Genomic DNA, 25725 nt, shown 5'->3' on the forward strand with positions numbered 1-25725 from the left:
CTTTGAATTATTTTGGGGTTGAGTTATCCAAATTTTTTTTGGGACTTTAGAGGATGAATTGTGGTGAAAAAAAAAAAGAATAGCAACTGTCATAAAAGCAGGTATTTAGGAGATAATTGAGAAACCCTCCCCAGAAAAGAGATATTGATAAATAGCCAGCGGAGGGGGTTCCATACAGTTAAACATTTATATGCCACGTCTTTCACTGTTGCAGGTGGGTAACAATAAAACACACACAAAAACTAACATTGCTGGCTGGAGAAACTTTGAGCAATCTGCAGCTTCTCTGGATCAGGTGCATTTACTCCGGCTCCAGGCCTCTCTGCTGCCGCTGACCTCACAGCTCCCATTATCTCCTTTGGTGGGGAAGGGGGAAAGTTTTCATAACTTTTATGTCTGTTGAAAATAGGAAATCTTGCTGCAAATAATATATTTCTGTCAGATAACAACTTCCCCTCTTTTATAATCACTTTGCTAAACTTTCTCATACTTATATCTATGGGAATGTATCCTAGAAGAGGAATCGGGGACTTATGGGCTCTAATACCATCCTTACCGGTCGCCCTTGCTTACCTCTATCTAACCCGAGCAACTTAGATGTATTTAACAGAAGAAGGAGAAATGAATGGGCGACATGGTCCTTAATGGCATGCAGTCCCTTCCAGAGGCTAGCTTTTCCTTGGGATATATATATGCTAGAGCGGGGACGCTCTGTACCTTTCTGTGCTCTGGGTGTGACAGAAGAATTAGTTTATTTCCCTATAAAGCATGACAGTGCAGGCTTTACAAAAGAACCTAAGTTCACAGGCACAAAATCACAGACTGAGAAGTGCTCAAATTGCCCCATAAAATACATCCTTGGAGGGCTTTACAGCTATTCTATAGATTAATCAAACTGAGTGAGACTGCCGCTGAGGCTGTGCCTCGGTATAAAGAATCGGAGACGAGAGATTAAAGGAGCAGAAAAGAACTATCAGCTGCTCAAGCATTCGTTTGCCTTAAGTGCAACACATTCCTTCCTGAAAAGCCAGAAAGGGATAGACCGTGGCAAAACGTGTCCTTCCTTTACTATTTTTAAACATTTTTTTCATGTCTGTGTTTTAGAGGACACTAAAATAAAAGAAGGTAATTTTTAAACAGGCACACGGGCTCACATTTGCGCTCATTCGTCGGCCGGCACCAGGGGACGTGGACATTTTATAAGATACGTGCGTACATGCGCATGTCTTATAAAATAGCCTGACTACAGGCAATTTTGAGTGGATGCCTGCCTATGTGTGCAAATGCCCCTTCTACCGTGTAAGCGGGGGGATTTTAAAAGCCTTGCACGCCAGCACCATTAGCCATTTCCCCAGTTCGTTCCCATTCCGGCTAGTTAAGGGACAGGACTTTCAAGTCCACTGGTTTAAGAGCCTCCCTTCTCTCCTGTTAGATCAGACCTTAAACCCCGCTGATTTTTTGTTTACAACTTGTACATTCTCCATAGCAGAAGCAAAGTTTCGCAGCAGTGGACCCCAGTGCGTGTGAAGTATTTACGCGCTGATTTCAAGTAAATATTCAGGGACAACCAGACCACACCCATGCCCCACTCAGACCACACCCATGCCCCGCCCCTTTTTTGGAACTTTTCGTTTGTGGGCATAGCGGGAGATACCCATGTACATATTCACTTGGCATGCACCGGCCAGACTTGTGCGCATATCTCCCGGGTTTTGGCACATGCCGGGCTTTTAAAATTCACCTTAAATAGTGCATCTGAACAAACCAAACCTTTTTGGTGTTTTGGATTTGAAATTAAGCAAAACGAATGAAGAAACATGTGTGAAGTGTTTTCCATGTGAATGCATTTTCGAGCTTCAGTAAGTGAGTCAGGACTGAACCCTGGCTGTCCTGTCTTCCCTTCCTCCTAGCTATACCCAGGGGCAGCTGGTACTGAGCCCGTGGGCATTGATTTTCCATAGATTGTTGGTCCAGAAGGCTGAGGAGGTCTACAGTCCTGAAGGTTTCATCATTACCATATTGGTTGGGACCTCTCTTCTACTCGCATGACCCAGCATAGGAACATATGAAGTGTCAGGCTGGGTTAGAGCAAAGGTCCATCGAGCGCAGCATCCTGTCTCTGACAGTGGCCAGTCTGGATCATTAGGAAGGAACCCGGCAGAGTAAACCCAATATCTTATTGCTTACTCCCAGGGATACATGGTGTCTTTCCCCATGTCCACCTGCATATTTACCTAATTAAAACTTGATCACACACCTCACGTCCATACAAACATCAAAGTGTGGTACTGGAGTGAAAGCAATAGCCTTCTCCCCGTCCTCAGGGATCTCCAATTTCATTTTTTATTTCCTTTTTCCTGGCAGTTTTAATGTTATAAGAAAATGAATTATTTTCCACGGATTTTCTCCTGTGTCTTTTAACAAAATAATGTTTCCACTGATTTTGTTTTGTTATAACTTTAAAATTCCCAGGAAAAATAAAATAAAAACTGAAAATGAATGTCCCTACCAATCCCACAGTCTGTCTCATCTTTGAAGCAGCCCGAATAGAGATAACTTTCAGCAAATATTCTAAAGCATGAAACGCTGCCGATGCTGAATTTATTGTATACAGTGAATGGAGGAATAAGACTTCAGAATTAAAACACGCCTAGGTCATTCACGCTGTTCAGTCATCGGCCATAAAAACCTCCGACTACCGACTTAATATATCATGAAGAAATAAAGTATAGTTATCTGTAACTGCCTCAAGAATTGGGAGAAATCTAAGATAAGTCTCCATCAGCAATATTTTTACAAAAAATTCTCAAATAAGAAATACAAAAATAGATAATATATCATGAAGAAATAAAATATAGTTAAGTCGGTAGTCGGAGGTTTTTATGGCCAATGACTGAACAGCATGAAACGTGTCTTTCAAGTTGAATGACCTAAGCATGTTTTAATTCTGAAGTCTTGTTCCTCCATTCACTGCATACAATAAATTCAGCATCGGCAGCGTTTCAGGCTTTAGAATATTTGGTGGAAGTTATCTCTATTCAGGTTGGTTGTAAACTTTTCTTTCACCTGCCCATATTGATTGGAGTATTTCATCTTTAAAGCAATTGAAAATTAACAAGATAGTCAGAACATATTCATTAATGGACTTTTCCTTCAGGAGCCTGTACAAACCCCTCCGCTAGGGCAGATGCCTTGATCACATCTTTGCGGCAACAAATTCCGTAGCTTGATTCCGCGCTGAAAGGTGAATTTTAAGAGATGCTCGCGTTAAAAGGAACGGGAATGCGAGTATCTGGGCCGAGGCGAGCAGCTCCTGTTTTAAAATGGCCCAATTACGCATGTGTATGCACATTCGTGAGCAACCCAAAGTATGGAAAAAAGGGATGTAGTTAGGGTCTGTTAGGAGCGTTCCAAGGCAGGGCCAGACGTACGGATTTTCAAATCCCACGCGCGCCGTGCTCGTTCGCCTGTGACTTGCACTGATTTACTTCTGCTCTTCATGAGGTGTAAGTAGGCCTAAAATAATTGGGTGAGGATTTGGGTCAGCTGGGGGGGGAGTGCAGGATGAGGAGCCAGAGGGGTCTGGATGACCTCAAGATAGACTGGGCAAACCGGGGGACTACTTGGTAAAACTTGGAACGTTCTTTGTGCGAGCGTGTTTTAAAATCCAGTTACCTGTGCACGTTAAACCCGAAAAATCCCTAGGGAAGATGCACGAATAATGTTTGCTCATGTAAGCGCTTAAAATTAGGAGCACACATATGCGCATTAGGTGCATTTTAAATAGTACGGTTGCACTTATGATTTAAAATTCCTGCGCATATGGGCGCCCACGTGCTCGTTTGAAAGTTCTGCGATTTGTTTTAAATGGGCTACCTGATATTTTCATGGGGTTGTTTGAAAAGATAAATAGCACTTCCCTATTTACCCATTCTACCCCACCCATGACTCTCCCACATCTCTGCTATCTCTTCTCCATGCTTTCCTCATACAGGAGCCCTTCCATCCTTTTTATTATGCGTTTGTGCCTTTCTCTGCACCTTTTCTAGTTGCACTGTCTCTCTCTCACACTGAGACGGCCAGGGGCGTTATGCTACTCAGTTTTACTCCTATCCGAATAATTCCAAACATTTTATTGGCTTTTTTTGACTGCTGTTGCCCACTGAGGTGAGGATTTCAATGTATAGCTCTGGTGCATCCAAGATCCTATTGCAGGGTAGTGAATCCAAATACAGAACGCAGCATCGTGTACCTGAAATCGGGGTTATTTTTTCCTGCGTACATTAAATTTTCATCTGATGCCATTCCCCAGTCTGATAAGGTCTCTCTGCAGTTCCTCACACTCTGCTTGTATTCTAACCACTTTGAATATTTTTGCGTCCTCTGCAAATGTAGTCACTTTAGTCATTAATGAACAAGTTAAATGACACTGGACTCGATACAGATTCCTGGAGCATTTTACGGACCATTTAGTGCTATTCTTGGTTTCTCCTCTTTTAATCGGTTACCAGTCCAACCTGCCTCCTATTCCATGACTTTTCATCTTCTGAGGAATCTCTCATTCCCACGTTGTACATCTGGTGCTAAGACTCTACAAGGTGTACAGAGGAGTACTGAGTGTTCTGGGCTACATGAGTTTATGGCAAGAAGAAAATGAAAGAATAGGAGCTAATTTTCAAAGCAGTTAAGCATGTAAATGTAACATGCTATTGTAGAAACTTTCAAAAGCCACTTACCCATGTTAAGTGCGCTTAATGCAGGTAGAGCCCATTGACAATTCAATGGCTTATATTGTAGCAGTTTTCAAAAGCCCAGTTACATAGAAACATAGAAATGATGGCAGAAGACCAAACGATCCATCCAGTCTGCCCCGCAAGCTTTCACACTTATTTTTTTTTTCATACTTTTCTGTTACTCTTGTCCCTTTAAATAACATTTTTGGTTCTACTTCCCTTCCACCCCCGCCATCGTAGATAGCTGTGCTGAAGCTGCATCTAAGTGAAGTATCTAGCTAATTGGTTTGGGGTAGTAACCGCTGTAACAAGCAAGCTACTCCCCTGCTTTATGTGGATGCAAATCCTATTTTCTCTTGCCGTTGAAGCATAGAGCAATGTTGGAGTCGCATTAACCGTGTGTATGTTTATTTAATAAGGATATTCATCTCCAGGTAGTAGCCGTCATTCCCGCAAGCCATCCCCATGCCTCTTCTCTTCATTCACTTCCTCTAGACTTTATGGATCCACAGTATTTATCCCATGCCCCTTTGAAGTCCTTCACAGTTCTGGTCTTCACCACTTCCTCCGGAAGGGCATTCCAGGCATCCACCACCCTCTCCATGAAGAAATACTTCCTGACATTGGTTCTGAATCTTCCTCCCTGGAGTTTTAAATCATGACCCCTGGTTCTGCTGATTTTTTTTCCAACAGAAAAAGGTTTGTCGTTGAGTTTGGAGCATTAAAACCTTTCAAGTATCTGAAAGTCTGTATCATATCACCTCTGCTCCTCCTTTCCTCCAGGGTGTACACATTTAGATTCTTCAATCTTTCCTCATAAGTCATCCGATGAAGACCCTCCACCTTTTTGGTCGCCTTCTCTGTACCGCTTCCATCCTGTCTCTGTCCCTTCGGAGATACGGTCTCCAGAACTGAACACAGTACTCCAGGTGAGGCCTCACCAAGGACCTGTACAATGGGATAATCACTTCCCTTTTCTTACTCTATATTCCTCTCTCTATGCAGCCCAGCATTCTTCTGGCTTTAGCTATCGCCTTGTCACATTGTTTCGCCAACTTCAGATCATTAGACACTATCACCCCAAGGTCTCTCTCCTGCTCCGTGCACATCAGCCTTTCCCCCCCCATCGAATACAGTTCATTCGGATTTCCATTCCCCATATGCATGACTCTGCACTTCTTGGCATTGAATCTCAGCTGCCATTTCTTCGACCACTCTTCCAGTTTCCTTAAATCCCGTCTCATTCTCTCCACTCCTTCCGGCGTGTCCACTCTGTTGCAGATCTTAGTGTCATCCGCAAAAAGACAAACCTTACCTTCTATCCCGTCCGCAATGTCGCTCACAAAGATATTGAACAGGACCGGTCCCAACACCGATCCTTGCGGTACACCACTTAAAACCGCTCTCTCTTCAGAGAAGGTTCCATTTACCATCACACGTTGTCTTCTGTCCGTCAACCAATTTGCAATCCAGGTCACCACCTCGGCACTCACTCCCAAGCTTCTCGTTTTATTCACCAGTCTCCTGTGCGGAACCGTATCAAAAGCTTTGCTGAAATCCAAGTAGATGACATCTAGTGCTCTTCCTTGATCCAATTCCTTGGTTACCCAGTCAAAAAAGTCAATCAGATTTGTCTGACAGGATCTTCCCCTGGTGAATCCATGCTGCCTCTGGTCCATCAATTCTCCAGACTGTAGATAGTTCACTATTCTCTCTTTCAGCAGTGACTCCATTACTTTTCCCACCACCGAAGTGAGGCTAACCGGTCTGTAGTTGCCTGCCTCTTCCCTGTTCCCACTCTTGTGAAGCGGGACCACCACCGCTCTTCTCCAATCTCAATTTTACATGAGTAAAGTGCATATACCCATGTAAAACCCAGCTGTAAGCATGTAAATGCTTTTGAAAATTACCCCCACAGACATCAGTTTTCAAATTGCCCACGTACTATGCTACTAATTTGCATTTTTTAAAGGGAAATGATGTGGGTATTCCTGTAAACTCCTTGTGTTACAGCTGCATCCTGCCTCGTGTGCATCTGCTCTTTTGTGCCAATGAACAACAGGTGGGGAAATGGTGTTTGAGCTTTTTGAAAGTTTCATGTAGAAGGGCTCATTTTACTCCTCCCTACCTAAACATGCCTGAAGAAACACCCCATTTTAACGCAGCTGAAAATTCATGCGTTGAACCCCATGTGCATTTTGTAGCCACTCCGAGGAAGGCACTTTTTCTGCCAGGACGGCTTCTCCAGGTAGTTGAACGTTTAACTGCGTGATGATCTCAGACGGCCTAATGAAACGTGCAGGCATAGCTTCATTATCTTAGTGTGGCAGTTGATTGTGGTTGGAAGACAAAACACTCTGTACCTGCACTATTTATGTGCAGAGCACCAGAAATAACAGGTGCAGTCCCGAGAAACGATTTTATTCTGGGCTCATTTCCAGAGTATCAGAAATGTTCTAGAAAACATTTTAAATCATCCAGTGCTAGTGTAGACTCCAGATTCCAAGCTATATTTAGGACTGGGAACTCGTCACCGTTGGAGGGAGGGGACATCTCCTTTGTAACACTCCATGTACCAAATCAAGCCTTAGCCTTGTGTTTTAGCGTTAGCTGCTGCGTTGACAGACCAGCTCTTGCAATTCCTTCTCCCCATTTTAAAGGCCTTCTGGATCCTACATGGCACAACGCCTCATCTTTACAGCCGGGTGAGATTTCTCAGCTGTGGAGATCCTGGTCATACTGGCTCTGCCTTTGGCAGTCAGCTTCTTATGTAAGTGACGATCGGTCTGTTACTGCAACAGATACATGAGGCGGACAGGCTTTCACTGCATCTCTACAAAATATATTGCCATTCACGTAGTTAGCATGACAGTCAATAGATGCGATAGCTGGAAAGGAATATCCTGGTGGCGATGTTTCCCTTGGTCATTGTGGTACTCACTGCTTACACCCGATCACAAGGTCTGCTTGATCTGCAGAATTCTGTTTGCACCCCGTGTGTTCAAGTAGCTGGGTCCTTGATCTCAAAGCAAACGTGGGCATGCTGAGCTCTGGTCTTTGGTCCTTGGTGGTGGAAGTGTGGCTGCAGACCAGTGAAGGGATGTGTAGAGAGCCCACGAACAGACTGCCTCTCTAAGGCGGAGAACTGGGGAACACATTTTAGATTCCTTGCCAGACAGTAAGATATGCACAAAATTGTGAAGAAATTCAGCATGTTTGGGCCAATTTTTCCATACTTGGCAGTTAACAAAATGCAGTTGTGTTTAATCTTGACAAAGATCAGTGCTGCAGGGAAGAGGAGAATTGAACGTAGTCAATTAGCCTATGTGGTGATCCATTGATAGGTCATGAAAAAAAATCCCATTTCTTACTGATGTTTAATCTTTTAATTATCCCAAAAGATGGCTGGGCCCTCTGTGTGCAGCATCTCAAAAGGAAACAAACGTAATTAAAGCCTTTACAGACTTTTAAAGAAAAATTTCAGATTAAATTTTCCTTTGGTTGTGTTCGGCATTGTGCACAGTGTGTGATAAATGCGGTGTCAGGGCAGTGTGTGGGAGCGTTCCACAGTAACAGCAGCAGGGAAGAGCTGTTACCTGGGGATAAAATTATAGATCCAACACCTTGCCACAAATGCCTTCTGTTTAAAAAAAAACCAAAACAAAACCCAAGCACATTAAAAGGAACCTCCATTTGCATTATGCTGGGCGGTTACGGAAACCTGGCATTCTGAATGGCACCAGGGCCTTTCGCCTGACTTCAGCATCTTACCTTTGAGTTGTTGTTAGAGATGGAAATTCCCTGAGGCCAGCTGTCGCTGCACTTTCTCCTCATTCCTGGCTGCGTGCTCTTGCCAGTGACATAATGGCATAGTAGATGACAGCTAAAAAGCCCACTAGCTGTTCCAGTTGGGTCTGTCCACCCCTAGCGGCCAGCGATGGAGCATCATCGCTTGTAAGGTTTCACTCCTACTGTGTCCTGGAATATAAGAACAAAAGGCAGAGCGTGCTGAATCAGATCAAAAGTCCATCAAGCCTGACCAATCCGGGTCACAAGCCCCGAGCAGAATCCAAAGAGTAAAAATAATTCCTTATTGCTGACTCCCAGGGATAAGCGGTGGCCTATAGCAACTTGTCCAAACCCTTTTACGCCTGGCTATGTTCCATGCCTTCAGCAACAAAGTCCACCTTTTCATTCTGCACTGAGTAAACAAATACTTTCTCCAGTTTGTTTTAAATGTGCATCCTAAAAGTTTCAAGGGTGTCCCCTAGTCTAAATACAATTTGAAATAATGAATAACCATTCCCTGTTTACCTGTTCCTTTATTGGAAGAGGTGGTGTACAAATCTGAAAATAATAGATAAGGTGATGCATGAGCTCTGCCACCTTCCCATCAGGCAGGCAAGTTACTAAGAGATCCTCACACCCACCAACCACCAAGCTATCTCGGGGCTGATGCCAAGGGCATTAGGTACCTTAGGTGAACCTGCATCCTCCCCACATACAGTTAAAAAGTATGCATTTCTAATAGCTTTTACATGAAAAAGCATGTTCAAAGTATAGTCTTCTGAAGTAAGAATATCATAACATGCATATTGTATTTATATGCACTGCTGTGGTGCCAACTAGAAAATAACACTTGGAACCCATACGGTATTAGACCTAATGTAACATGTGTTGGGTGTGAGCTCAGAATGGCACAAGTGAACCTCCCATACCAATCCAGCACCAAGTACCACCATTCAAACAATAAGAATCCTAGTTATGAAATCTAGGTTAGCTGACTTCCCTGCTCATGCTTTCCACTCCCAAATAGCCTTGCTTTTGTGTTTATTCTGGCATACCCCTTTATTTATTTACTGGTTTGTTCTTAACGTTTAAGAGTTGTTACCCTCTTTGCTGTAGGAGCATGAAATGTACTCAGCATATTTTTGCATAGACACAAAATGGGAAAACTCCTTTAGTGAATCTGAGTCTAAATGCCACAAAACTTTCTCTCCAGATCATGAGAGAAAACCATGAGATGATCTTCTGTAATGAGATAATGTGCAAGCATTTTTGCAAGGATAATGGAACCTCCAGTTGATAAAGCAAAGCCGATTTAAAACCAGTCCACAGGAACAGCATAAAGTTACAAGATAGTGAAACCCGCTTTCAGTGAACATATATTTGTCATGAAAAAGAAGAGAGCAATTTCCTGACAGATAAATAAAGTGTCAGAAACATAGACGTCAGTTAGCATGGAATAAAGGAAGCAAATTATCAATTATGCTATCCTAGCAGATATTTTGTATCATCCAATATTAAATTATGTTCATTTTGCTTACATAATTAAACGGTGAGATATACAAATTACTTTAGTTAAAATTATGAGTCCATTAAAATATCCTGTTCTCCCCAGCAATTTGTAATGTATCATGAGCAGGCCTCCCACTGAATCATCTTTCTCCACTGCTGTCTATTCAGAATTCGGCTGCACGATTTCTCTTCCTTCATTGTCACTATGGCCAAGTAACTCCTCTTCTCAGGTTGCTATATCTGCTTCCACATACAGTTCAAGCTTCTCTTACCTGAAAAAGCATTTACTCTGCAGCTCCTCACTACCTATCTTTTCTTATCTCTCCCTGCACCCCCTCCTCGTGAACTCCATTCATCAGCAAGTCAACCTTATCTGTGCCCTTCTCCTCCACCGCCAATTCCCGACTCTGCGCTTTCCAGCATGGAAGAGGCTGCTTGAGTGGGTGCATCATGCTCCATCTGTGGCCATACTCAAATCCAGTCTAATAGCTCACCTTTCAAACCATAACCACTTCTCTACAATACACACACTTCTCATAGGTTCTTGTTTGTCTCGGTTAGGTTTAAGCTCCTCAGAGCAGTGACCTCTGGTATGTGTATTTGTACAGTGCTGCGTATATCTAGAACCACTTTAGCAACGATAAATAATGAGAAATACTAGATAAGCAGAGGTCCCTGTAGCAGGGTTCCACCTATACAGTAATATTTTCAGCAGGGGTCTGAGTCCTATAAAAGATTCACGCCGTCCCTGGAACACAGAGAATTCAGACTAATTGGGTCTGAACGTTCATCTGCATGGCGATAATACAAATCATGTCATGAGAGGCTTGCTGTCACAACATGATGATACCTTCATAAGGAAATTCAGGGGAACCGATCACTGTTCGCTGATAGAATCTGATTTACAGACTTAAGGCTAAATGTCCTGTAGGGCTTTCTCCATTTTGGGCCTGTTGAAAAAATGCTTAGTGTGTCTGGCTCTTAATGCATTTGCCCACAAATAGTTACTGCTGAAACCAAACTATTGTGCAGTATTCAACCCAGACTATGCAGCAGAATGGTGAGAAGAGAAAGAGTAGATGCTAGTCTATGAATACTGCTTCTTTTTAATTGAAAGTGTAGCTTTGAAAGTTATAGTATATGGCAGTGGACGGACAATAGATAGATGGATTCCTCTTGGGAGCCAAATTTAAAAGCATTGTTCTCATAACATATGTAGAATGTTGATACAAAAGGAATAATTTTACTGAGCACCACATAACATAACAGCGTAGACCCATAGCACCCCTTAGCGCTGACCCTTATCGCCACCCTTGAAGTCATGCACCCCCCCTCACCTTCCCTCCTACACCCTTAAATCCCTTCATTTTTCATTTAACTTTCATCTTTCCTCTTCCCACAATATCCAAGCCCCACGCCCATCAGACTAACTACCCCCCTCCAATCATCTTTGCATATCTCAGCCCACTCTCATCTACCATCGCCTCCCCCTTCAACTCCCCCACTCTTGCATTATACACCCACCTTTAACAACCATCCTATAAACACACCTCCTATAAGCTAAACATGCTCGTACGCCCAATCCCTACACTCAAACACTACTCTTCCAAGCTCAAGATACCTCACAACACAGCCTATTTCTCACACCAGATTATTGTTACCAATCATGTTATCCCCTCTCACACAATTCCTTGGCCTCACTGCTTTCTCCCTCATTCTCTTCAATTCTCAATCCATTGTCAAAAAAACCCCCATTCTCAATGACATCCTTCTGGATGACAAACCCAACATCTGTGTCATAACTGAGAATGGAACAACTCCCCTATGAGGAAAGACTAAAGAGGTTAGGACTTTTCAGCTTGGAGAAGAGACGACTGAGGGGGGATATGATAGAGGTGTTTAAAATCTTGAGAGGTCTAGAACGGGTAGATGTGAATCGGTTATTTACTCTTTCGGATAGTAGAAAGACTAGGGGGCACTCCATGAAGTTAGCATGGGGCCCATTTAAAACTAATCGGAGAAAGTTCTTTTTGACTCAACGCACAATTAAACTCTGGAATTTGTTGCCAGAGAATGTGGTTAGTGCAGTTAGTATAGCTGTGTTTAAAAAAGGATTGGATAAGTTCTTGGAGGAGAAATCCATTACCTGCTATTAAGTTCACTTAGAGAATAGCCACTGCCATTAGCAATGGTTACATGGAATAGACTTAGTTTTTGGGTACTTACCAGGTTCTTATGGCCTGGATTGGCCACTGTTGGAAACAGGATGCTGGGCTTGATGGACCCTTGGTCTGACCCAGTATGGCATTTTCTTATGTTCTTGGCTCAAAGAAACAGATACAGTACTATTAAACCAACTCCCTACACATACATTTGTCATCTTCTCCATACCAAGACCTAAAAAAAGAGGCAGAGGTCTCCTCCTTGCAGCGAATAGCCTAGGGGTTAAAGCAGTGGACTATGAACCAGGAGACCAGGGTTCGAGTCCTGCTGTCGCTCCTTGTGACCTTGGGCAAGTCACTTTACCCTCAATTGCCTCAGGTACAAAAAATTTAGATTGTGAGCCCTCTGGGGATAGAGAAATACCTACAGTACCTGAATGTAAACCGATGTGATATCCTGATTAAGATCGAATGTTGGTATGTAAATAAATAATAAACTTTCACCTACTTGCGATGCCCTCCTGGCCTCACTCAAAGCTATGGGCTTTAAGCAAATAATAACAAGCCCCACACACAAAGCAGGTCACTCCCTAGATTTAATTTTCATAAACTCTCAAATCCTCCCTGATTCTCCCTCCTGCACTTCAATGGCGGGGGTGGAAGGAAATTAGAACCAAAAAGTTACCAATAAGGGCCCTGACCTCAGTGGTCAGAGTAACAGATAAAGTATGAGAAAAATAAGTATGGGAGCTTGCTGGGCAGACTGGATGGGCCGTTTGGTCTTCTTCTGCCGTCATTTCTATGTTTCTATGTTACTGTCCCTTGGTGTGACCACTCTCTCAATAGAACAAATCTCTCAATAAAAAACACAGCTACTCTCCCACGCACAAAGAATAATACCATCCACTTCAGAAAGCCCTGTACCAGAGACGACTTAATCACAGCCCTTACCAATGATCTTGATAAACTCGATCTAACTGATGCCGAATCTGCACTTTCATCTTGGAATCATCTCACTAGTAACATTGCTGACAAAATCTGCCCGTTACATACTAAAGAACTAAACCCTTCACACAACACAAAAAAACCCTGGTACACTCCAGAACTAAAAAAAGATGAAACTTGACTTAAGAAGCCAGGAAAAGATATGGCGCAAAGATCCCTCTCCTACACAACTTGCAAAATACAAATCTTCCCTACACTTCTACCGTGAGACCATCCTTCAAACCAAGCGTGACTTCTAAGCTCTGAGAATCCACAACCTGCAATTCAGTAACAAAGCCCTATTCGCATACGTCTCAGATCTTACCAAAACTTCCCCCTCACCCATACCTGATGATGATGCCAAAATAAAATGTGAAGACCTCGTACAATTTTTCCACGACAAAATATCTAAACTCATGACACGTTTTCCACCAGCCATCGCACCCACCAAAGGCCTTCCAAAGAACCCACATGCCACCTTAAACTCCTTTAGGACCACTGCCTCTACCGAAATAGAATCACTCTTAAAGAAAATGAAACCCTCATCACACCCTTCTGATACAATTCCTACTAAAACCCTCCTGTTCATCCCTAACATAATATCCCAATCTCTAGCCAACATCATCAACCATTCTCTCACGCTTGGAAATGTTCCAACTCACTAAAACAAGCTATAGTCAAGCCCATACTAAAGAAACCAAAGCTTGACCCTACAGAACTGGCTAACTATCGTCCAATCTCTAACTTACCCTTTCCAGCAAAAATTCTGGAAAAAGTAGTAAACCTCCAACTAACTATCTAGAAAAACATAATATTCTTTTCCCTTTTGCAATTTGGCTTCCGTAAGTACTTCAGTATGGAAACCCTCTTGATCTCTCTCACAGATTCTCTCCTCAAAGGATTGGATAAAGGCCACTCTTATATCCTTGCATTGCTAGATATATCCTCCACCTTTGACACCATAAGCCACAACGTCCTACTCAACCGGCTCACGGAAATTGTCATTTCAGGAATCCTGCTTCGCTGGTTCAAATCCTACTGTTGCATTCGTTGGTCGCAGATGGCTGCAACCGCTCTGCCTCACCTCTTTTTTTGCCTTTCTCCTCCTCCATGGGTAAGATGGCTGCCTCCGGTGCCGAGTGCCGAGTTAGCAAGGACTTTGGCTTAAGCTACTCTGACTGCTTCTAAGCTGCACGCTTAGACTCCTCGCTACCCTCTGGGGTATCTCGCTCCTGAAGAAGCTCTGGGCACCCGCTCCTCGGGGGCCTCTCACTTCCAACTACCCTTTGGGGTTACTCCTACTAATTAGACAACCACTCCTCGGGGGTCTTTCTTCTTTTTACAGGAATCTGCGCTTCCAGGTACTCGCTCTTCGAGGGCCTATCCAGCACAGAGTATCCGTCCCACGGACCTCGGGTCCCACCTTCACCATTTACCAGGAGGATTCCTGCACTACTCTAGAATGCCGCCACCCATATTCTTACTAACACTCGCAAAAGTGAACATATCACCCCTCTCTCATCTCAAATTCGCTACAAGACCCTCTCAGTCATACACAAAACTTGACACAACCAAAATATGCATTGGCTTAATGACTCCCTACATTTCCGCACCTCTAATAGACTCACTAGATCTCACTATATGGCAACCTTACACACACCCTCTCCTGATCTTACACATTTTACCACCACAAAAGAGTGTGCACTATCCATTGCAGGGCCCGCAATCTGGAATTCTATGCCCATGGACCTACGGCAAGAGCACCTTTCACAAAAATTCAAACAAAAACTGAAAACCTGGCTATTCAAACAGGCATTTTCGTAATCCACTTTCACTTTCATGCCTTCCCCTCAATAATACCTCTACACTAATACATGCTACACAATCTCTTTTCTTTGCCCCCTCAACTGCCTTTCCCCAATTCACTTACCGTGCCTCTCTTATAAGGCATAATTTACTATAACTACAACTGCAATCTGTCTATATGGTCAGCTTTCTTCTCTCCCCCTAATCGCTATGTAAATACTTTATTCTCATATTATATTTATATTATTATATATTATTTTTCACAGTTCCACTCCTGTTATTTAATCAACCAGTTTTATGTTATTGGTACTTTAAAAACAGTTCATTGTAAAGCTTATACATGTTATCAGCATTTTATGTTATCAGTAGTTGATGTTCAGCATTTGATGTTCTATGTAATTAGCAAGCTCTCATGCTTGTTTTCAGTTTCAATGTAAACCGAGACGATATGCAATATCTTGTATGAATCCCGGTATATAAAAATGTTAAATAAATATTACTTGTTCCATGTAAACCTATGGGATGTGCCAACGAATGTCGGTATAGAAAAACTTTAAAAATAAATAAATAAAACATAGTAACACTGCAGATGATGATTGAAAAAGACCAGGTGGTTCATCCAGTTTTCCCAGTTCTCCCTGCCCATACTGCCAAGGATATGTTCCAGCTGCCAGCCGTAGAGCGTTATCCACCTGGAAAATATCTCTCCTGACAAAGGAGCTTTTACTGTTTTTCTTCCACCGTACCCCATCTTCCTGGGTAGCTGAGCATTCAAGATCCCCTTTGTAGCTCATGAAAAGGGTCTGATCTGGGAGTTTCAACAGATGCCAGCACAGGAGGAGTATCCTTGTCACATGATTTCTCATGTGGATAAGTGGAATCCACTTAAATAGATACAGACATGGAAGAGGTATCCAGGTCACCACTGATTTATTTTCATAAGGTCATCAACTTGGCCATCACACTGAAGAAAACTCAATACCATCAAGTATTCATTTGGTTTCTGACTTTTAAAAGCTAATATATTTCTGTACTTGCCTAATGGTAAAGATGTTTTCTACTCAAACACTAATGACATCTGATCTGTATTGTGATAGGAAATCCATACTGTCCAACACTACTTAATTTTCCCTATAATGTATTAGAGAAGATTGCCTCATATTAGAGACCTAGATTATTTTTGCAAATCTGCATCTCCTTGGGTTAGTGAGCAGTGTGAGGCTCTATTCATTGAGAGCATGCAAATGAGATTCAAAAAGAACTGGAACTAATTAAATACAATTAAATGCAAAGCCAAGAGAATGATATTGGATTCGCTTTAGGGGTCCAAGTTAAAACAGATAAAACTAAAGAGAAAATCCAGTGAGGGTTGCGTCTTTTCTCTGTGATTCGGCGCTGCCCCGTGATGTACGTCAGAACAGTAGAGAATCATGTTGTACACGAAGGCAAATAAGGAGAGAAGTATCTTCATCTGAATTTAAGAGCTTTGTATTGCCAGTTCATATCTGCTTCTAAACAGAACCATTATGCTTTTTTACTTTGGGATAGATAACCAGAGACAGAGAGAGTCCAAATCGGGCCAGCTGGTCTTTATTACTATGAGCAGGGCTGGATTAAGGCCATCTGATGTCCCCTCGGCCCTTCCATTGCTTAATTGACAAGGCATTAAGACTCAGTAAGGGCTGAAGGTGAAATACGAGATTAAAAATTCAGTTTTCTTCCAGGCTATTCCACAGGCCAAACCCCACAACTATATTAAATATAAACATTTTTTTAAATTGTATTTATTTAACATTAAATAACAGTAAACAAAATAAGCAAATTATTTACTTATAACTAGGGGTGCAACAGAAAAAAATGCAAAATGTGAACACACAGTGGGCCAGATTTTCATACCTACGTGCGGGCGTAGATTTGCGCGTGCAACCTGGCAGGTACAAACCTACGCCCGATTTTATAACATGTGCACGCAGCCGCGCGCAAGTTATAAAATCCAGGGTCGGCGGGCGCAAGGGGGTGCACACTTGTGCGCGCCGAGCCCTATGGGAGCCCCGATGGCTTTCCTTGTTCCCCTATCTAACCCGCCCCCCAGTCCTACATAAATCTCCCCCCTACCTTTGGGGCAGATCGTAACAGCCCTGCGCGCGTAAATCCGGCTGGATTTACGCGCGCAGGGGGGTTACGCGCACCGACGTGAGCGGTCCAGGGTGGGGCGGGGGCATGGCCAGAGGCAGGCACAACTTAAATAATAAAGGTTAGGGGGGGTTTTAGGTAGGGCTGGGGGCGGGTTAGGGAGGGGGAAGGTGAGGGGGGGGTGGGGCGGAAGGAAAGTTCCCTCCGAGGCCGCTTTGATTTCGGAGCGGCCTCGGAGGGACCAGGGAAAGCCATCGGGGCTCCCCTAGGGCTCGGCGCGCGCAAGGTGCACAAGTGTGCACCCCCTTGCGCGCGCCGAGCCCGGATTTTACAACATACGCACGGCTGCGCGCGCATGTTGTAAAATCAGGCGTAAGTTTCTTACGCCGGGTTGCACGCACAAATCTACGCCCGCGTGTAGGTCTTAAAATCCGGCCCTTTATTTTTTTATTTACGCCTGCCTCCGGGCAGGTGTAGATTGCGCGCACCGGCCATGTGCCGGCGCGTGATCCCCGGGCCCAGCGGCAGTGGAGAGGCCTCTGACCCCGCCCTGCCCACACCCCGCCCATTTTTTCAAGCTCCGGGACTTACATGCGTCCCGGAGTTTGCGTGCGTCGCCAGGCCTATGCAAAATAGGCCTGGCGACGCATAACCCCACACACACACACACACACACACACACACACACGCGTAGGCTTTGAAAATCTGCCCCAGTGATTCCCCCTTGCTTAATGGCTAATCCAGGGCTGACTATGAGGCTGATATTCAAAAGATCTACCCAACTAAAACCAGGCAAAAATCTCTTCTCTGTTCCCCTTATCCAGCAAAACTGAAGTGGTGAAATCCTACTGGCACCACTTTAGCTGTGTAAGAAAGGCACCGGGGCTGGAATATCCAGATAAAATCATCTGCAGTCTTTTCAGTATTCACCTCTGTTACTTTTTTGGTTTACCTGGTTCTGGGTCTCGCCCGTGCTTCTTGGGGCGTTTTTACATTTCGGCTTCTTGGTGCCTATATTTAGACTTTATAAATGTAGTTTGTAGGACTGAAATACTATCGCTGCAGTTCTTGTCTGTAGTCCTGGCAGGCAGAGGAAAGATGTTAAAAATGATCCGCTTCCGAGGGGAGAGAGAAATAAAATGTTCTGTTATTACCATTGACGGTGCTGGGGTAAAATGCAGAGTTTTGACGTAAGGCGATGCGGGTGAATAGTTGCACGTGATATGGGAGCGTCCCTGGGAACTTGGTGCGGCTTTTGTGCGTGAATTGTGTTTCAGCTGCGTCTGGACTGGGCCTCTGGACAGCTCCAAGTATTAATCGATCGCACATGTGGAGATTGCATTTCAGCCTAGGACGACTGTAAAAGCTCCTTAATGCAGCACGGCAAAGCTACTGTGATGTAACAGCAAAGAAAGTAAGAAGCTACCAGGGAGATGTTTATTGTAAATTCTCCATTTTGTAGCTGCGTGCCATTTCCAAGAATCCCTCAGATTGTAGCTGCTTCCCCAGTGCTTTCATTAGTAACCTCTTAATCATGGATTACAGTGTCAGAGGCTTTAAAAAAAATGTGTGGCCAGTGGGTCAGAGAAGAGGACTCACAAGGCTTGAGAGAGGACTGGTCCTGCCTGAGTAAAGCTTAGCTAGGACAGCTGAAACCTTTGTGAATGCGTTGTGCACACTTCCTGCCCCTGCTGTACTCCTGCTCTATCACACTGCCTTAATAAAATGTTATGGGAAAGCATCTACCTCAGGGCTTCCCAAATCTGTCCTGTGCAGATACATTTGCATAAACTGAGACTCTGGTGAATGCAAATTTACCTCATGTAAATTCATTGCAGATATCCTGAAAGCATATCTGGCTACAAGCAGTATAAATGGGGGTTCCTGAGTGCGTTCATTAGAGACTTTGCACTGTAATCTGTGATGTTTGAACGCTCACTAGAAACAGCCAGTCTTGCCGCCTGACATTAGTCCTTCATGCCCCAGGAAATCTCCCCTCCCCCCCCCCCCCCCCCCCGCCTTTCTGCGTCCAGTTGTAATTACTATATCTAATAGAGTCCTCTTTTCTAATTGTCTATTGGATTTGATTTTCTATTTGGCTACCGCTAGCCAGGCAAAAGCCTCTTGGAGAAGAGACGACTGAGGGGGGATATGACAGAGGTGTTTAAAATCATGAGAGGTCTAGAACGGGTAGATGTGAATCGGTTATTTACTCTTTCGGATAGTAGAAAGACTAGGGGACACTCCATGAAGTTAGCATGGGGCACATTTAAGTTCTTTTTTACTCAACGCACAATTAAACTCTGGAATTTGTTGCCAGAGGATGTGGTTAGTGCAGTTAGTGTAGCTGGGTTTAAAGAAGGATTGGATAAATTCTTGGAGGAGAAGTCCATTACCTGCTATTAAGTTCATGTAGAGAATAGCCACTGCCATTAGCAATGGTAACATGGAATAGACTTAGTTTTTGGGTACTTGCCAGGTTCTTATGGCCTGGATTGGCCACTGTTGGAAACAGGATGCTGGGCTTGATGGACCCTTGGTCTGACCCAGTATGGCATTTTCTCATGTTCTCTGCCATGAGAAACCCAGGCATGAGTCACAGCTGTGAACCGGGAGCTCTTCCCCTGTGTGTTCCTAGCATTGCCAGCATGAGGTTAAGTTCTCAGCAGCCTGCATGGTGCTGCAGGTAGTTTGCAACCTGAATTTTCAAAATGGTTTCATCTGCTTTAAGTTCCCTTTGAAAATTCCCCGCCTGTCCCTCTAGGTGCACGGACATATTATGCATTCGAAGTTGCATGGGCTCCAGAGCAGCCGTAACTTTCAGCTTGCAGATTTACGCACATACGTTGGAAGATGGAAAGAACGTGCATGAATCCTTTCCCGCCCCTCCCCCCTCGTGGTGCACGAGAAAGCGTGCGCAGAATCGGGCTTTCTGCGTGTAGGCCCCCTGTTGATTTTCAGAAGGCCGCTTACACACATTAAACCTTTTGAAAATCAACCCCTTATATGTTTCTTGTTCGTAAGATCAAGTTCTGCTTCCTCCACCCGAGATCTCCAGCTTGCATGGTCTTCCTTTTGTCAATTGTTCATGCGTGGAAGCAGAGCATGTGCATCTTTTTCAATCAATCTATTTCCAAGTTACGGGGACGACGGTGAATCATAGCATCGAAAAGTCTGCGGTAGGAAAAGAATATTTTCAGGCTTATTCCAGGCATTCTTTTTCTAGCCTTTTTCCCTGTAAGTAGAGATTCCATAATTACTTTCATTCCCATTAAGAAATCTGCAGCGTGAAGCCTTGAAAGTGCTTCTAACCAGCCTCACCATAGACTACGTCCTACAGATCCACAGTGGGGAAATCAAAAGAAAGTCTTAAAATCATGGGCGAGATAGCAAGGCAAATACACTTTCAATCTTACTAACATTTACTCAAAGTGTTAGCAGGTGAGAGAGACTTTTCCAAATCCCTTTTCATTATTTTAAATCCTGGATAAATAGTGTTTTGCTGGCTGCTTGGAATGATGTCCAATCACACAAGGTGACCAGTGCACCAGGTAAAACCTCAATAATCCCTTACATGGATCGTTTCTTCCTTGTCCTCTGCAATATATCTTTCATTTAATGTCAGCAGGGTCCACATTCTGGTTCATAACATGAGAAAGCCCAATATGAATGGCTCATGGTTCTAAGTCAAAGGATAAACAACGGTGTGGTCCTGGTTTCCTAGGCCAGCAGTTTTGAATAGCTCATGTTTGCAAGGTACACAGACACTTTGAGCAGGGAAGCTCCATGCATTCTCTCCCGTTACAATCTGGCAGTCACAAAGTACACATGCTGAACTTGCCTGCATGCTGTACACCAATAGGAGGTGGTACACAAGGGGGAGGGGCAAAATGTAATGGACACGCTCTGCTCTACTGCACTGGCATGAACATGCGTACAAGAGAGCCTCTTTTTAACTTAACGCGTGTGCCCTGTGAAAGCTGGCACAGCAGAGGCTTTTACCTAGAAAATTCTCCTTCCTCTTCCAGTAGCTTTTGACATTGTTTGCAGTTATATCAGATTAATTTATCAGATGCTACTCTGATTTGAATTTTTTTTTTAAATCAGGTTATAAATATTGCTAATAAAATAAATAGTCCAATAGCTGGAGGTTTAGCATTAGGAATTGGGTGTTCTTGGGCTGACCGATGAACCTGACTTCAGTGCCGGGAAAAATCGTGGGAACTGTTGTTAAAATCACAAAACATTTAGACAGACCTGGTTTCATGGGACACAGCCAGCAGGGATTTACCCAAGGGAAGTCTTAACTCACAAATCTCCTACATTATTTGAATGGGTGAATAAACATGGATAAAGGTGAACCGGTAGATGTAGTGTATTTGGATTTTCAGAAGGCATTTGACAAAGTCCCTCATGAGAGGCTTCTAAGAAAACTAAAAAGTCATGGGATAGGAGGCGATGTCCTTTCGTGGATTACAAACTGGTTAAAAGAGAGGAAACAGAGAGTAGGATTAAATGGTCAGTTTCTCAGTGGAAAAGGGTAAACAGTGGAGTGCCTCAGGGATCTGTACTTGGACCGGTGCTTTTCAATATATATATAAATGATCTGGAAAGGGGTACAATGAGTGCGGTGATCAAATTTGTAGATCATACAAAATTATTCAGAGTAGTTAAATCACAAGCAGATTGTGATACATTACAGGAGGACCTTGTGAGACTGGAAAATTGGGCATCCAAATGGCAGATGAAATTTACTGTGGACAAGTGCAAGGTGATGCATATAGGGAAAAATAACCCTTGCTGTAGTTACACAATGTTAGGTTCCCTACAGGAATTCTGACCTGGCTTCCAATGTCTCTGCATCTTCGTACTGTAGTTGGATAATGATGATATTAGGATTCCTAACACTGTAGAACTTATTTAGAGCTGGTGGCTTATAGGACTTTCCAGGAATCTGAAAGTGGTACTGTTGCTCTATAGCTTTATCACAGTTTTTATTAAATGTGTGGAATGCATTGGCAGGGAGATTTAGCCTGGATCTAGTTGAGTATGAAATGAAAGCCAGGGCATTGATGGTATGAGGTTAGCTGCATTTCAGGAAGTCGTCATCCAGCAGCGGAAAGTTTCAGTAGGAGGGATCACACTGGGGAAAAATTCAAGGAGGGTCTGGAAGGGTTTGTTGCAAAGATTAAAAGTCTCAGGATCAAGGCTGAGACAGTCAGTAATATGGAAAAGACCCAAGAATAAGTCAGTTGCAGACTTTTAATTCATTGCCTTCCTGCTGCTTTAGCTATTCTGAATTTGTTTGGTTTGTTGACATTGCTGGTGTGATCGCACAGCTCTTGTTTTCTTTACTTTTGAGTTGCCATTATGTTCTCAGTAATGATCTTTTCAGAGCAGTTATTTTTGTGACCATTGAGTTAGAGAAAGCTGGATTCCAGGCCAGCCTCGTGTAAAATCTGAGACTCAGGTTCCAGTCCCTGTGTGAGTTTGAGCAAGCCATTCAAGTTCATGCTTAGATTGTAAACCCAGTATCCTTAATCTAACAGGTCCCTACATAAGTGTGTACATCTCGTCCATGCATGGTTTCTCTCTTAGCCCATGGCTTGCTATGGTCCCTGGTTTTGCTTACCCTACATAAGTGTGTACATCTCGTCCATGCATGGTTTCTCTCTTAGCCCATGGCATGCTATGTTGATACTTCTAGTCTTCGTTCCCAGTTTGGATGGAGCAGGCCTTGTGTGGTGTCCAAGCTTGGATGAAAATACGCTCTCTTGTCTCCTCTTGTTCACCCCCAGGAGCTCTGAGGACTGGAAGGATGTTTCTGAGGCCTGCTTTTTGGGGGTCAGAGGAATCAGCACAGTAGCAGCAGTAACGTTGGGATTAAGCTGATTTCCTCCATGTTCTGCTCACATGGACCTAAATCCGGGTCTGGCCCATAACTTGACTTTTCTAAAATTCATTGTTTAGTCATTTCCTGCATACATTTTCTCTGAGTGCTTACTTAATACGGAAAAGCAAAAGTTGAAGGAAAAATAATCTTCCGAATAGCAATTCTCCAGCAAATTTCAAATTTTTAAGGTGTAGAGTGGAAACGTTCTCTGCAAGGTTGTCTCCATGACATGTATCAGTTTCCTTATGCATGAGAATACTATGAGTATTTGAATAGCTTTACTACCATACTATATCATTGGAAAAATGTTTGGAAGACACAGGGGCAGAGACTCCAAGCAGTGCATATTATATGTGTCGGTCTGTGCTTGCTAATGAATGAGATTTGTGTGGGTATTTAGCCCACAGCCTTCCTGCTATGCTAATTAATCGTGGTGCACTCATTGAGAACACCTACTGCAAATTCCCGGCATAAATATGCGATTGGCTCTGCTGACAGTGTATGAATAATCCACAAAGGTTTTCTCAGTGGCCAGAACACTGCACACACAGGCTTCCTGTGCAAGATGAACCTCTCTCATGCCAAATCCAAACAAAATGCAAAATCATACTTTTGGGGAAATTGAAGGGCAAGTACCTTTTTGGGAGATGAAGAGTCGGCAGTCATCAAACAGGAAAAAGATTTGGGAATCATAATTTCAAATGACCACAATATAGTTGGTCAATGTGTCTAAACACTTGGGAAAGTTAATAATATACTTAGGTGCATAAAAACAGGGATCACTAGCAGAAGGAAGCAGCAATATTACCTCTTTACAGATCTCTGGTGAGACGCCTCCCCCACCTTGAGAAATGTGTTCAGATCTGGAGGCAATGCAAAGGAAGACTACTAAAATGGTGCATGGACTATATAATAAATTATGCATAGGGAGGGTAATTTTCAGTAGCGTGGATAACTCAACACTTACATGTATAAGGAGCTGCGCTTAAAAGTTACACTTGTGTTTTATAAACTGTGTATTTTATAAACCACACACTTTATAAACTACTGGTTATCTGTGCCCCAAAAGTACGCTCACATTTTTTATGTAGTGATCTGCATAGTTTCTGCACCTATTTTATAAAAGTATACACATATAGGGCCTGATTTTCAAAAGGATTTACACTCTTAAAACTGATTTTCACACATGTTAATGCACTTTACGCACGTAATTGGCTTTTGAAAATTGCTACAATATATGCCACTGAGTTGTCAATAGGTTTTACCCTCATAAGTACACTTTAAGTGCGTAAATGAGCTTTTGAAAATTGCTATTACTGTATGCTACATTTACACGCGTAGCTCCATGAAAATTCCTTCCATATTGTACATACAGAATAATTGTAATGTGTGTGCAATAACTCTCAGTTTATGCGCGGAGGTAGTTATTTTATGCTAATATTTGTGCATGTAATTTCAAGCATCAGTTTTCTGAGACCTAGGCCTTCATCTGTCCACCCACGCCCTCCGCCCATTGTCCTAAACCTCCCTCCCAAACACTGCAGACAAAAGAGAAATGGGATTTAATCTCTGTGACTTGATTAGCAGGTGTAACAGTGTGTGCACATGATTTCATGATATAAAACGCGTGTGTCCCCATACTTTCTCACCCCACCTCTTCTCCACGAACCAGCAGAAGTACATGCATACTTGCCGCCTTCTGAAAATTTGCTTGGGCTGCACAAAGGATGCTTAAAGACATACATACGAATTATTTTTGCATGCACCAATCCCGCACAAGTCCTGAGAGACTAAGTGAGCTCTATGTATGTACTCTTCAGGAGGAGAAGGGGAAGGGAGATGTGATAGAAGCATTCAGATATTTGCAGGCTTCATTAAAGTACGAGAAGGAAAGATTTTCATAGATTGATAAGCTCAAGGACAGGGGACCATCACATGATGAGGAAAGCCTGCAAAAAAAGTGAGAAAATACTTTTCTACAGAGAGAGTGATGGACACCTGGAGAAGACGTCTAGTAGAGGTTTCTAGGAGCAAAAAAAGTATCTGAATTCAACTCCGTAGGATTGAGTAAGACTGGGTGAATGAAATTTTCTGTGTTTCTTTGCCCCTGGGGGAGGGCCCTTCCACATCAGATAAAGGAGAACTCTGGGAAAATGACATGGGGAAAGGTTTGCTGGGTTGGTGTCTGTGATGGAGTGGCCATATTGCTCCTAAACACTTGTGATGGGCCACGCCAGCTGGCGTTTTCAGAGTCCTAGAAGGACGGGATGGTGAGGCACCCGGCGGCACACTGGTCGGTGGTCTCTGCTTGTATAGGGAATTTCCAATACTTGCTCTTTGGCCTGGGGATTTCTGCTGAAGTGGTAACACAGTGAATAGAGGGAAGAGATGTCGAATGTTGCTCTTAAAGTGACATCTAGTGGATGAACCAAAAATAGCAATGGCAGTAGCTCTAGCGAGAGCCTCATTAGTCAGAGGATACCACAGTAGCTCTGAGAGCTGTACTGAAGGTCCTTCAAGTGCTCTGGCACAGCCTGCTATGGCCATATGCAAGAGGAGTTGCATTTGTTTCTTACGTTTCGGTGGGTATGAGCGCACCTCGCCAACTTTCTAGTACACACATGTATTTATTAAAAAAATACATGCATATTTCCCACATGTACTAGAAAGATGGCGAGGTACATGCATACCCACCGAAATGTAAGAAAAGAATGCA

The 25725-nt window shown here is 43.3% G+C and overlaps 1 protein-coding gene across 5 annotated transcripts in view; it reads left to right on the forward strand.

Moving 5' to 3' along the window:
• The window catches only part of CSMD2 (CUB and Sushi multiple domains 2), a 653904-nt gene that overhangs the window by 44638 nt on the left and 583541 nt on the right, over positions 1-25725 (forward strand). The gene's annotated exons all lie outside the window — the stretch shown is intronic.

Source organism: Rhinatrema bivittatum, chromosome 11 (genome assembly GCF_901001135.1).
Source record: "Rhinatrema bivittatum chromosome 11, aRhiBiv1.1, whole genome shotgun sequence".
In the NCBI taxonomy this organism is placed as follows: domain Eukaryota; kingdom Metazoa; phylum Chordata; class Amphibia; order Gymnophiona; family Rhinatrematidae; genus Rhinatrema; species Rhinatrema bivittatum.